The sequence below is a fragment of the Gavialis gangeticus genome, unplaced genomic scaffold (assembly GCF_001723915.1).
Source record: "Gavialis gangeticus isolate Ggan-Ray unplaced genomic scaffold, GavGan_comp1, whole genome shotgun sequence".
In the NCBI taxonomy this organism is placed as follows: domain Eukaryota; kingdom Metazoa; phylum Chordata; order Crocodylia; family Gavialidae; genus Gavialis; species Gavialis gangeticus.
In genome coordinates this window covers 150,717,610-150,731,109 of record NW_017728992.1, presented here as the reverse complement: position 1 = coordinate 150,731,109, position 13,500 = coordinate 150,717,610, and positions in this window count along the sequence as shown.

The window sequence follows — 13,500 nt, the reverse complement described above, 5'->3', positions numbered from 1 at the left end:
CCTATCTGGAGTCATTTGAGCCCAGTTTTTTCTCCTGCCCAGACTTCAAGATCTACAAGGTCCCTTCCGACCCCACTTCCATGATTCTATGAAGTACTAAATAAATGTGCAATAACCACTGTGAAGTTGTGTCTCATGTAGACACACCCTCTGTGTCAGTGAGAGGTTAATGCACTCTGTCACCAAGCTAAATAACACTTTTTGATTATTTATTTCCAAAAGCTTCCAAAGAGCAAGGCAGAGAAAAAGTTCTGCCTCTTTCAAATAGATGTGTTTGTTTATTTATGTGCATTCTTAGTGGTTCCAATTTTATAACTAAAAGAATTGTGTAAAATTGCATGGGAACATTAAACGTACTCCCAAGCTCATATTCTGTTTATTTTTTTCCCTGTGAAGTGATTATTATTTCCAATTTACTTCTAAAAGCAATAATTCTGATACAATCTATTTGGATCCTGTTTTGGACAAAACATGTTTAATAGCAGATGCTAAATAAGCAGTATCAAAAGATCTTTGTTTTTAATGTATAAAAGACACTCTACCTCTGTAGGACTGATTTTGTTTTTTTAACCAAAGAACATGTAATTGTATTATTTGCTGGGTACACTACAATGGTGCCCAGCTAGAGTGGCAGATAGCAGGCTCTTTGCTGTAAAAGTCAATTTATAAGAGCACACTCATCATTATTAGAAGAGGAAATTGGTAGTAATGAATAATTAGGATCCTGAACATTCATTATCAGCATCAGAAAAGTTGATATGAATGCCCATATGGAAATTAAAAATTACGTGTAGTTTCCATCAATGTATTGTTTTTCTGTTCAGCCAACAATAGACTGACCTTATTCCAGTAACACAATGAAGAGGCAAACAGAGAGCAAATTGTCTTGTTAACTGAATGGAATAAGAGACAAAAAGATGGAAAGTGCTGTTTTCTAACAGAAACAAAGTCACGGAATAATTTTAGGTAATTTTTTAAATGTTGTTGTAAAAGGAATAGACAGGAGAAGGGGGTTATAAAACAAAATGGACCATTTTATTTGATTGGAGTAATTAGAGATAGCTCTGCTCATTTGGATGGAGTTTCAAGTACTAATTTGTCACATTATGATGAGGCTTTTTGCATTCCTCATTAACATAGTTAGAATGAACACTTTTTTTGAGGGCTAAATATTTCCAATTCCATGAGTTCACACAAGCTATTCAAGCAGTGCCTAATTGTAGAATTGTAACCTATAAAGTACATAATGCATGTAAAATATCAGCCAGAAAGTGGAACTGTCCAGAGGGTCTCTCTCTACTCACAGCAAACGAAGCAATCTCTGTACAAACAGCAGAGGACAAAAAGTTAAAGGGCAAAGTGACTCCATGTAATGAGTCCAGTGCACAGTAATTGGTGATCAATGTAAGGCTTGTAGAAACATCTGTGAAAACAACTGAAATATCTTTTTAAAACCAAAAAAATGTGACAAATATTTTTGCTAATATGTTCAAGAAATCTTGTTCTGCCCTATTGCCAGGTCTCCCCTGTCTAACTGGTTACCATAAGGACTAAGTCCCACCTCTAGTTCTTCAGGCTGACAGAAGTTACAAGGTTTTAAAAATCTTAGGAGTCATATTCAGTATGTTTTATTCTTTTCTCAGGCAAACTTGTTAAGAACAATGAGTGCTTTGATACCAACACGTTAGGCACCTCAGAAAAATAGAGATTAGTTAGACAGCAAGAAAGATAAGAATGCTTATAGTGATCTTAATTCAGGGTCAAGATGATTTTAGCAGGGTGCTTTGGTGCAGGGTGGAGATGGTAGGGGAAGGAGCTGCTGGCTTTACTTGGCCATCTACTCATAAACACCTTTCCAGTGCATAGAATCATAGAATCGTAGAAGTAGGGTCGGAAGGGACCTTGTAGATCTTCAAGTCCGACCCCCTGCCTGGGCAGGAGAAAAGACTGGGCTCAAATGATCCCAGCTAGGTAGGCATCAAGCCTCCTCTTAAAGACCCCCAGGGTAGGAGCCAGCACCACTTCCCTTGGAAGTTGGTCCCAGATCCTAGCCGCCCTAACTGTGAAGTAGTTCTTACGGATGTCTAATCTAAACCTACTTTCCAACAACCTGTGGCCGTTATTCCTTGTTATGTCAGGGGGTACTAGGGGAAACAAGGTATCTCCCAAACCCTTCTGGTCCCCTCTGGTGAGATTATAGACTGTCACCAGGTCCCCCCTCAGCCTTCTCTTGTGAAGGCTGAACAGGTTCAGGTCCCGCAGTCTCTCATTGTAGGGTCTGCCCTGTAGTCCCTGGATCATGCGAGTGGCCCTCCTCTGGACCCTCTTAATGTTGTCCACATCCCTCCTGAAGTGGGGTGCACAGAACTGGATGCAGTATTCCAGCTGTGGCCTGACCAGTGTTGCATAGAGGGGGAGGATCACCTCCTTGACCCTACTTGAGATGCACCTGTGGATGCACGACAAGGTCTGGTTAGTCTTGCCCTGCCAACCGTGACCTCGCATCGTCGGCCCATGTTCATCTTGGAGTCAATAATGACTCCAAGATCCCTTTCTGTCTCTGTGCTCTCAAGAAGAGAGCTTCCCATCTTATAAGTGTGCTGCTGGTTACTACTGCCCAAGTGCATCGCCCTGCACTTGTCAGTATTGAAACGCATGCTGTTTTTGTTAGCCCACCCTTGTAACCTATCCAGGTCTTGCAGCAGTCTTTCCCTCTCTTCTAGTGTGCTCACCTCACCCCAAATTTTGGTATCATTCTAAAAGGATTTTATTCAGGCCTTTGGCATGAACCTAAAGGCCTCTGAACTCTTATCCAGATTTTCAGTCTTCAAGGAAACAGATGTGGGTTCTGAATAAATAAGAATACTGCACATTTCTCTGGCACCTTTACATAAAATAATTCTTAAATCTCTTCATAAATGTTAGTGAATTATACCTCAATACCTCTATAAAGAAACAAATCCTTATTCTTGCTTCATACTGTCCAAGACAAGGCACACAGGAATTATTATTTATCAAGGGCACACAGGCAGGTTGTGGCAGAGTTAGGAATAGAAGACAACTCTCCTGATGCTGAGGTCTGTGCTTTAACCACAAATCATGCAACTGAACGCAGGCATTAGCCTGACCTGAAAATAGCTGATTTCCAGTTAAGATTGTTAATGAAGATTTTAATTGGCTTAAGTAACCAAGCCAAACTCCTAGTATGAACCAAACTTCATGACCCAGCAACCTATTTCTTTCTGAAGGATGATGCACTAGGTGTATACTGGTAACAGCACTTATTAAATTAGCGGTGTACGTACTTTCTCCTTCATTCAGTTTCGTTCATTTTAAATCTTTTCTGCTGTGCAATAATTTGCTATGGATGTAAATCCTTTCTAAAAGGCCCCATGGAGAGTAGCAGTGTCCCTGTGTTCCACCCAAGAATGAAATGTCTGGGCATTGTGCGCTCATGGGAATTTGTGATTCCAGTGCCTCTCTGGGTTCGGTTCTATTAATGCCCAAACTTTTTCTAGCCAGCTCTCTCCACTCTGCCAACACTTGGCTTTCATCTCTTCCCAGTAGCTAACCTCTCTTCTCTTACAATGGGAACTTTCAGTGCTTTTGCCAACGTTTGTGGGAAAGTTTTCTCTACGAACCGTAGTAAATTCCCCGTTCCCATACTCCAGCAGCTACTTTGATAACAACAACTAAAATATACTTTATAGCAGACCTTACACTCCGCTATCTTATTTTTATTATTATAGCACTTTATCTATTGCGAAATAGTTGGCATTGGCTAGCCCTGCAGCCTTAAGTTTATCTATGTACAACATACTCTGTGTCACGGTAGGATCTCTCTGTTCTCTTAAACAGCATAATCACCAGAGGAGACAGTTTATTCTGCTGCAATGCAGTTTGGGTCATTTGTTAGTTCTAGTGTGTGAATCCATGACTGTGATAATGATCAGTGATGTTTTCTAACTGAAAGTTAGTAAATATATAAATAAAAAGGAATGTGTATATTTCCAAATAATACCTTTTTAGCTGTGTCTATTCTTAGCGGTAGTATCACAATAGCAACTGTAATTTACTCCACAGACACCTAAAATAAGAGCATGCTCATTTGTCCAAAAGAATCATTGAATCGGAAGGGACGTGAAGGGTCATCTAGTCCAAACTCTTGCCCAGATGGAGGATTCACTGTTCCTATCAAGCTTGGCAAAGGTGGAAGGAGGCAGAAAGATGCAACATACCATAGGCAGTGAGTATGCAGGGGCTCAGGGGCCCTGGCCTTGCTTGGGAAGAGGGCTGTCAGGGCCCAAACCTGAAGAAAATTATGTAATATTTCTCCTTTAAATGAGAAAAACATGGAAAACTACAAATTTCTCCTTGCAGACTGGCAGAGTTCCAGCCTGCAAGGGGCTGCTTGGGGCTGGGGAGAGCAGAGAGGGTGATTGGATGTAGGGGGCACATTGTGCATATGTGTGTGCACAGGCACGTGGCAGCGAAGCAGTGGTGGAGACCAGCTCCCACAGCTCCCTCCAGGTAAGTCTGATGGGGTGGGGGGAGTACAGGTGATGCATTGGCAGGGCAGGGAAGCACAGGTGATGTGGCAAAGAGGGCCACGGGGCCAAGGTGATGCAGTAGGGGGTGGAGGAGGCTCATACCCTGAAAGATTTCTGTGCCCACAGTGGGGCGCAGAGCACAGGGCTGTAGCTGTGCTGGACCAGCTCTGTACAGGAGCCACCTCTGTGGCCCAGTGGGTGGGACTTGGCATGGGAGGGACCTCTGCACCACCATGGCCAACAAGGTGAGGCACAGCAACGGCTAGGGTGGCCATCGTAGGGGACAGCCCGGTTGTCCTCTGTCCTCTATTGATATGAAACTGGACACCTTTATGGACAGAGGACAAAGCAGCAGAAAACTGGAATGTCCTCTATGATGGCCACCCTAGCAATGGCAGTGGTGCAGAGTCATGTTCCTGCTGCTGCCGGGTAGGCAGGGGTCACTTCACCATGACAGCCATGGTGGTGCAACACTTCCTCCCACACGGAGTCCTGCCTGCTGGGCTATGAAGGTGGCTTCTGCCTGGAGCTGGTCTGGCCTGTCTGCAGTCCTGTGCCCTGCTGTGGATGCAGAAATCTCAGGGAACATGTGCTCCCTCCACCACCCTGCCATATTGCCTGTGCCCTCTCCTACCCTGACTCCCATGCATTGCCTGTGGCCACACTTCCCCTTTCCTATACACCCAACCCGTTCTCCACACACTGAGAGGGTGGGGGGCAAGGGGTACATGTCCATCATCATAGGCCCTCCCCACAGCAACAATAAAAGTTGGCGGCTATGCAAGATATAGTAAGTGAATGATATGATAGTTGGCAAACATCTGGGAAGGGATAAGCAAAACGGAAAGGAAAGGAGGAGAAAAAAACAGAGGAGAGAAGGTGTTCATTTAAAATCTTTTATGCTCTGCAATAATTTGCCATGGATACAAATCCTTTTTAAAGCTCCCCATGAGGAATAGCAGAGTCTCTGCATTCCACCCAAGAATGGAATGTCAAGATGGAAGGAGGGGAGCATGATGGGTGAGTGAAGTAAGGCTGATTGCATCTGATCCTTAATTGCATCGGGTGTTTTAACCTTTTTAGACTCTTTGTAGTAGCTGTAGAATACCCAGTCTATGCCAACCCTATACATGCAATTAATGCGAATGAAAATACTCCACCTCAATTTGAGCCAGAGTAAACTAATCTCAATGTCACCCTTTACATGTGTGTTTTAAGTGCAGTAATTTACTGTACTACCAGATACCACTTGTTATCTGACATGACTGGCTAGAAGTGCAGTAAATTAGTCTACTGTGCCCTGATTGCTGTGCACATGTAGACAGTGATGCTTTATTGTGCAACAAATTAGTCTGAAGCGCAGTAAAGCATTTCATGTAGATGTGCCCTAGGAGTGCTTTACCTGTATGGGAATACAAGAGTGCCGTACCAGCAAAATGCTGGTACATCTAGCCTGGTACATCTATCCTACAATACAAATGCCTTATTGTTGTTGCTATACTTTCAGAGCTCTTAAAGGAGACTTGCAGCTGTGTCTACATGAGTGGTGGATTGCTTATGCAAGTATTAAATGACTGCGCAGTAACTGGCATTACTGAACAGTACCGTCCCTGCGTGGTTTTTTCTGATACTACTGCGCAGTAGCAATGAGCTACTGCTCAGTAGCTTGTTACTACTGTGCAGTAGCATTGCGTCACGGTTAGTGCCCCACAACGCTATTGAGCAGTAGTGTCTTGTGTAGATGCATGCTACTTTTACTAGCAAGAGGAGTTATTTTGTTGGCGTAATTAAACAACTGTTCTGAACAACATAAACCATACTAGCAAAGGACTCCTACCCATATGACTTGCAACTACAGAATGGGTTTGTTGACACAGCTGTGTTGCTTATTGCTGGAATTCTTTTCACATTCCTAACTAATATATGCTGGTGAAGCTTTGCAGTACAGATCTGGCCTTCATGTGGCTATGCTTTATTTTGTACTTGAGTAGTAAACCACCCCTTCCAAGTGAGACAAACCATACCTATACAAACATATTTTTGCTAGCATTGACATTAGGGCTTCCACTGGGACAGTTATGTTGATCAGCTATATTATAAGCCTCTTTTCATCCCTGACCAACATAGTTATACAAGCCTGCCAAAATCTGTAGGATAGAGTAGCATTAGTCAAGGAAACTGGGTGAAAATGAACATGAGCAGTCAATGCGATGCTGTCGCCAGCAGGGCAAATAATACTCTGGCATGCATCAACTGATGCATCTCAAGCAAAACCAAGGAAGTGATTCTTCCATTGGTGAGACTGCAGCTGGAGTACTGGATCCAGTTCTGGGTGCTACACTTCAATAAGGACATGGAAAGGCTTGACAGAATCAAGAGAATGGCCACCTATATGATCAGAGACTTGCAAGGCAAGCCATAAGAGTAAAGGCTGAGGGACTTGGGCCTCTTCAGCCTAAAAAAGTGAAGGCTGAGAGGGGACTTGATAGCACCACCTCTAGAGAGAGTTTACTGTTACTTCAGGGGAATACATCAGGGGCTCAGCAAACTGTTCACCAGGGCACCCTTGGGGAAAACCAGAAGTATTGACCACAAACTCCAGGCTTAACACTATGAAAAACTTCTTCACAATTAGGGTGTCTAGATTGGGTAGAAACTCTCTCCAGAGGTGGTGCAATCACCTACCCTGGAAATCTTCAAGAGGAGACTGGATGGTCACCTTGCTGGGGGTCACCTGACCCCCCAGTTGTCTTTCCTGCCTGGTGCAGGGGGACTAGACCTGATGACCTTGTGAGGTCCCTTCCAGCCCCTAACAATCTATGAATCTATAAAATGTCTGCCTGGAAACTTTTGGACGGCCTCTAGTTTGCAGCTGAGTACTAGCTTTGCACTATAATTGATATACAGTTGCTGTTGTAGTGATCCTTGGACGCAAACATAACAAAAAGCATGTAGCAGCAGCTCAAGTCGCTGGGCTTATCTGCTAAACTTTGTATTTGCTGTGCATGTTTGTATCAGTAAGCCTTGATGTTTAAGCAAGATATCAAATGATAGGAAGTGGTTTTTCTTTGAAGTTTGGTTTGTGCAATTTAGTAAATGTTGCAATTAAACCGTCTAGCAGCCTAGTGGCTGCTTGTGTGCCATGGACCATTACAAGGAAATATATATCAGACTCTGGTTCAGGTCTGTTGATTGTTAACAATGTTTGGGTAAGTACAGTTGCTATCAGGACATCATCTACTGAACTACAAAAGTCTCACTACTAAATTAGCTCTCTCTCTACTGCATGGAGATACTATGGGGCTAGAATGATGAAAGACATCTCTCTCATATAATCACTTCTGTTTCAAATTGCAATTTCTGATGTAGCAGTGAGCCAGCTCAACCTCTTAGAAACCATCTTCTTATGCTGGAAAACCAAGGGCCTTCAGCTGGTTTAAATCATAAAGGGGCTCCAATACAGTATTAAATTTACCCAAGCTCCACCTGTATTTACAGACCTACCTCCTAATAATTGTTTCTACCAAATTATTTTAGTCTGATCCATGGTTCAAATCAGATCTGCATATTACTTTCTGAAATACTGCCCTTTGTCTACATGACTGAGCCATGTAAAATAATGTTTTGAGACTATGGGCACTAGTCTAATCTCACTCACCTAAGTGTAAATCAAAAAAGTTACTCTTCGAAGTCAGCGGCAATACACTAATGCCAAACCAACAGAAGAGATGCATCACACTGCAAATCTTTCTCAGGACAGTGGTTTACATGCATTCCTAAACTGAAAAGGTTGTAGCTTTCTTTGACAGCACAGTCCTAGGCTACATCCAGGGCTGGATTATGACAGGGTGGGGTCCTAAACTAGGGGCTCCCAACCTTTCTATGCTGCGGCCAGGCAAACTGTGGACCACTGCGTGGAGCCCCGTGGCTGGAATTTCCAGCCGGAACACAGGTAAAGATACCTCCAACCCCCGGGCGAAGGGGATAGGCCCAAACCTGAACCGCGGCTGCTGCAGGCCCTGCAGGAGAAGTCATGGACTCTCCATCCGTCTTTGTGGGGCCATGGTTTGCTGGTCCACAGTCACTTCTGGTCTGGCAGCCGACCCTTCATGGCTCAGGGGTTGGCATGATGTGAGGCCCTAAGCTGAAGCTTTCTTAGCTTGTGTCTAAATCCAGCACTGGCTACATCTATACTTACCTGGCTCTGCCTCTAGATGTTGTAGCAGCAGACAGCACTGAGGCACCAAAGCACAGGCACACATCTATGCACATGCAGCTGCCAGAGGACAAAAGGTATCCTGGGAAGGCATCGACTGTTAAAAGGCCTCTTGCAGCTAGTGGAAGGTGCAGGAGTGTCTATGTCTGCCTTTAGCTGACTGCCAGGGAGTCTTCCTGTGTTCAACACAGGTGGAGTAATGTTGCCAGGGGGCAGGCACTATTCTACTGCCATTTGGCACAAGGCTCAAGGCACCTCAGGGAAGTGCCAGCTTTTATTTTTCTGTAGTCAAAGAACAAGTGAAAGCTAACAAAGCAATTCTTTTGTTGCAAACAACTCAGAAAGATCAAAATAGGTCACAATGTTTTTAACACTGTGCATTCTTATTTGAAATCTGTGGGATTATCTCGTGAATCATATTTGCACTCCTAACAGTCAGGCTTGACAACTGTCTGTAAATTTATGGACAAATAACTAGTCTGAAAACACCTGTCTGTAAATTCTGTAAAAAAAATAATTCTGTCCATAAATCAGGAAACAAAAACTGCTCTGTAAAATCGGCTCTGTAAAAGCACAGAGCTTCTGAAGTTCTGTGGTCGGAAAACAAGCTGGACCCGTTATTAAAGCACAGATAGAGCACAGCAGCATCACCTAGTGTCTGTGCGGGAACATGGTGCCCTGAAAGTAGGCCTTTGCAGGGCTTTGTGGTGCTGGTGCTGTTACTGCCTCCCACATGGCTGTAACACTGCTGGATAGTACTAGGTAGTCAGATGTGGTCTTTTTTCAGGGGTCTTTGCTGGGAAGAGGGAATGGGGCTGACAAGGGTAAGGCTAGGGTGGACAGGGGGAACACTGTGTGTGGAATGCAGTTGGGGGTACCAGGACGAGGTCATAATTAAGTGACCCCCGGAGTGGGAGCAGCATGGTGTATAATCCAGTCAAAGATACCAGAGTGTGGAGGTGAGTACAGGAGCCATTTGGAGGGACAGCATATTGTGAGGTGCAGTCAGGGATACAAAGTGTGGGGGTAAATAGGGAACCGCCCCCCCCAGAGGGGGGTGGGCAACACAGTGTAAAACCATTGCTGCAGTTAAGTAGGGTTATCAACCCAAATAATTTTTTTTCATCAATTATCTCCAAACATTTTTACTATGGTTTGAACCAGCCCTTGTCTAGGGTCTCTCAGAAGGGCTACATTTACACTATGTAAGACATATATCAGTAAAATAGTTCGGTCGTCAATGAAATCTTTGCAGTTTAACAGTGACAAATGTTGAGTTGGCAACCCTGTTAACAGTGTTAACATTGTGTGGCACCCCATAGCACCTTTAAAAAGATTTCAAGTCACCCCTGTCAGGGATCCTAACAAGCAGTCCAGTCTATTTGCCTAGTTGGCTACACCTGCTTGGCTCTTTGACTACCAGTGATTCTACGTGGCCACTGTTAGGCCCTTCTGATAGGCTAACTGGGGCAGGGAGGGGAGATTCTGCTCTGGTAAGCCTTTCTGATCCTGTTGCCTTTGGTTTCTTGACCCTACTCAGCTCTCTGCCCAGACTCTTGCTTTTTGGATTTTCCCTTGGATCTGATAACTTGATTTCTAACTCCTGAACCTTGATCTGGCCTATTACCTGGACCTGCCCCTGAATCCCCTCCCAGGATTGGGTAACTTGGTATTTGACTTCTGACCCTGGATTTGGCTGGTGTTTTGGATTCTTTCCCTGCTTTTGTCCCTCCTTTGATGGCTTAACGACTAGGTCAGATTGCCCATGACTCAGCCTGTTTCAACCCTGATTAAAAATCACTGATTTAAGAGCTTTGGCTACAGACACAATCAAATGTTTGCTTCAACACTAGAATTACGCCAGAAAAAAACTTAAAATATGAACTAGACCCAATACTAGAGACTCAAAAAGAGTTAGCAGGCTCCAATTCTGGTAATAGCATTGCATGTAAACAACAAATCTGCAACTGGAGTGAATAGGTGAATTCTCAGAAAGTCACTGTCAGCAGACTAGTAACACTGTAAGGAATTTGCTTAAACTTAATTGGGACATATTAAAATTGCATCCAGGAGGAGCAGAAGGCACTGAAAAGAGTACCCAGCCTTCTTCACGCTGCTTGTTCACTCACAGTCAAACAAACTCTGCTAATGTCAAAAGAAAAAGGAACTGGGAAAAAGGGAAAGGAAAGGGTGTGTGTGTGTATGACATTTTATTTGTGCATAGCTCATGGTTGCTATTTTGCTTTCAAATTGACTTTGACTATTTCTTATCTAGTTCCCAAAATAACCTCTTAGCTGCTGGGGTTCGGTGCTTTCAAAACTTATTTTGAAAGGACGTTCCAGTGAAAGCAGGGCAAGACCTCAGAGATGCACATAAAAGGACAGTAGCTGCCTGTCAGACAGACCTCACACTGCTGGAAACAGTAAACCAGGTACAAATGTATTCCAGTTGCTCCAATTTTCCACTTCTGCAATTGAAGTGACATTTGGTTAAGCTTTTACTATTGTCAACTCTTGCAGGTGTTTTCTTTCTTTTTCTTTTCTTTTTTTTTCTTGACAATCTCATGGTATTTTGAAAAAGGATGAGGCTGATGTTTTTAAAAAAAAAGGAAAGTGGAATGCTCCAGCTTTCAGTTACAGAAACCTGAATACTGCAATCTGAATATACAAGGAAGAGTCAAAATAAAAGAACCCCGTATTACTATTATTTTTTTGTCATGATTTTTAAGTCTCTCTCATCATTTTAGAATCCTGACTCATGATTTTTGAATGTTTCACCTTGGCAATGGCAGTAATAGGTCACTACATTCTCTCCTCCTAAATTTTAATTTTTGTTTCTAGTTCTCTGCTACTTCAGATATAGCAGCTGTCCAGCATTGGAAGTTATAGTGACCATAAGCTGCATACAAGTCAACAGTATGCCAAGATAAATAAAAAAATAAATAACAAAAAAAACCAGTACCATACTGGCTTGTACTAAGAGGAGTGTTGCAAGTCAAAGGAAGCGACTCTCCTGTTCTATTCAGCACTGGTGAGGCCTCACCAGGAGTACTGTGTCAAGTTTTGGGCATTGCACAAGAAAGACACAGACAAATTAGAGTCCAGCAGAGGGCAACTAAAATGATTAGACATCTGGCAAACCTGCTTCACAAGAAAATGTTGGAAGAACTGGGATTATTTAGTTTGGAGAAAAGAAGTCTGAGGTGTAGATATGAAAACAGTCTTCAAGTACCTGAAGCATATTACCAAAGAGGAGGGTAATACACTATTCTGTGTGGCTTCCGGGGGCAGGATGGCTACATCTACATGAGATGCTGACTGCACAGCAGAAGCATGATGTGACACTACTGTGCAGCAGTCACGAGCTACTGCACAGTCAGTGTCATAAAACAGCCATTCCTTGGCATGACTACGCAGTAACTCCAGTTACTGCACAGTCATTTAGCACTTGTTTCTACTTTTATAAGTATAAATAAGTACTAAATGACTGCGCAGTAATGAATACACAGTCAGAGTCTTGTCTAGATCCTGCCAATAAGAAGTAATGGTTTTAAATAGCAAGAAGAGAAATGTAGGTTAGGTATGAAGAGAAACTTAGGTTATGCATTAGGAAGAACTTTCTCACTATGATGGTGGTTAAGCACTAGAACAGATTACCAAGCAAGGTTGTGGAATCTCTATCCTTGGATGTTTTTAAGAGTAGATCAGGATAAACACTTGTCTGAAATGGTTTAGACTGGGATGATTCTGCCTTGAGCAGGGGGTTGGACTGGATGACCACCTGAGACCTTCCAGCTCTATTTATCTCTCAATCTAGCACATACACGTCGTTCATGCCGTTCAGTCATTGCCCTGCCTTCTATTTGCAAATGCACAAAGTTTCTGAAGTGGGACCAGTTATATTGTGTGACATGACTCATACCTGGGGCTGAATTCTTATTTCTGGGTGAGCTCTGCTTGGGACATGAACTACATTTGGGGACAGCAAGAATGCTTTGACGCTTCCAGGGGTGTTGGTTGTAGCCATGTTGGCTTAAGGACATAGGCAGACAAGGTTATTAGGGTAAACATGAAATCTTTTATTAGATCACCTCTGTGAATGACCACAACACATCATTGCTCTGACCATGCCCTTCTCTGTGCCAAGAGCTCAAATGGATGATATACTTACATTGGTATGACCAGCTGTTACACAGATGTAAACAAATAGTAGATAGATGATGTGAACATTGACTAAACTTACTGGAGTCCAGGGTAGAGTTACCATCAAAGGGAAACAAAGTATAAATAAAACTACACTGGTGTCACCTGACCTCAGCTAGACCCTGGATTTACAGGCAATCCTCAGATTTATGACATAATTGGTTCCTAAAAGCTGCCTCTTAAGTTGAAACATTGTAACTCAGAACTGTTTTTCCCATAGGAAACAATGTTATAAATGAGGAATGGCTCCTGAACCAAAGCCCGATGCCCTACTTTCACTAAAAATAACCCAGAATGTTGTACTCAGTCAATTATAGATGAATAATATAGCTACATTAATGTATTTATATTGTAAATATGAATCATATTGATCTGGAAGGACTTATTTGATGTGACCTTGCTGGACTTTTTGAAGGGTTCTTGGCTGGAGTCTTCTCAGGAGTCTTGGCTGCAAGTTTTTCTGGAGTCTGTTTTCTTAAAGAAAGTGTCCAAGAAAGTCTGGACAGATGTTCTCCAGGAAGATGGGTGATG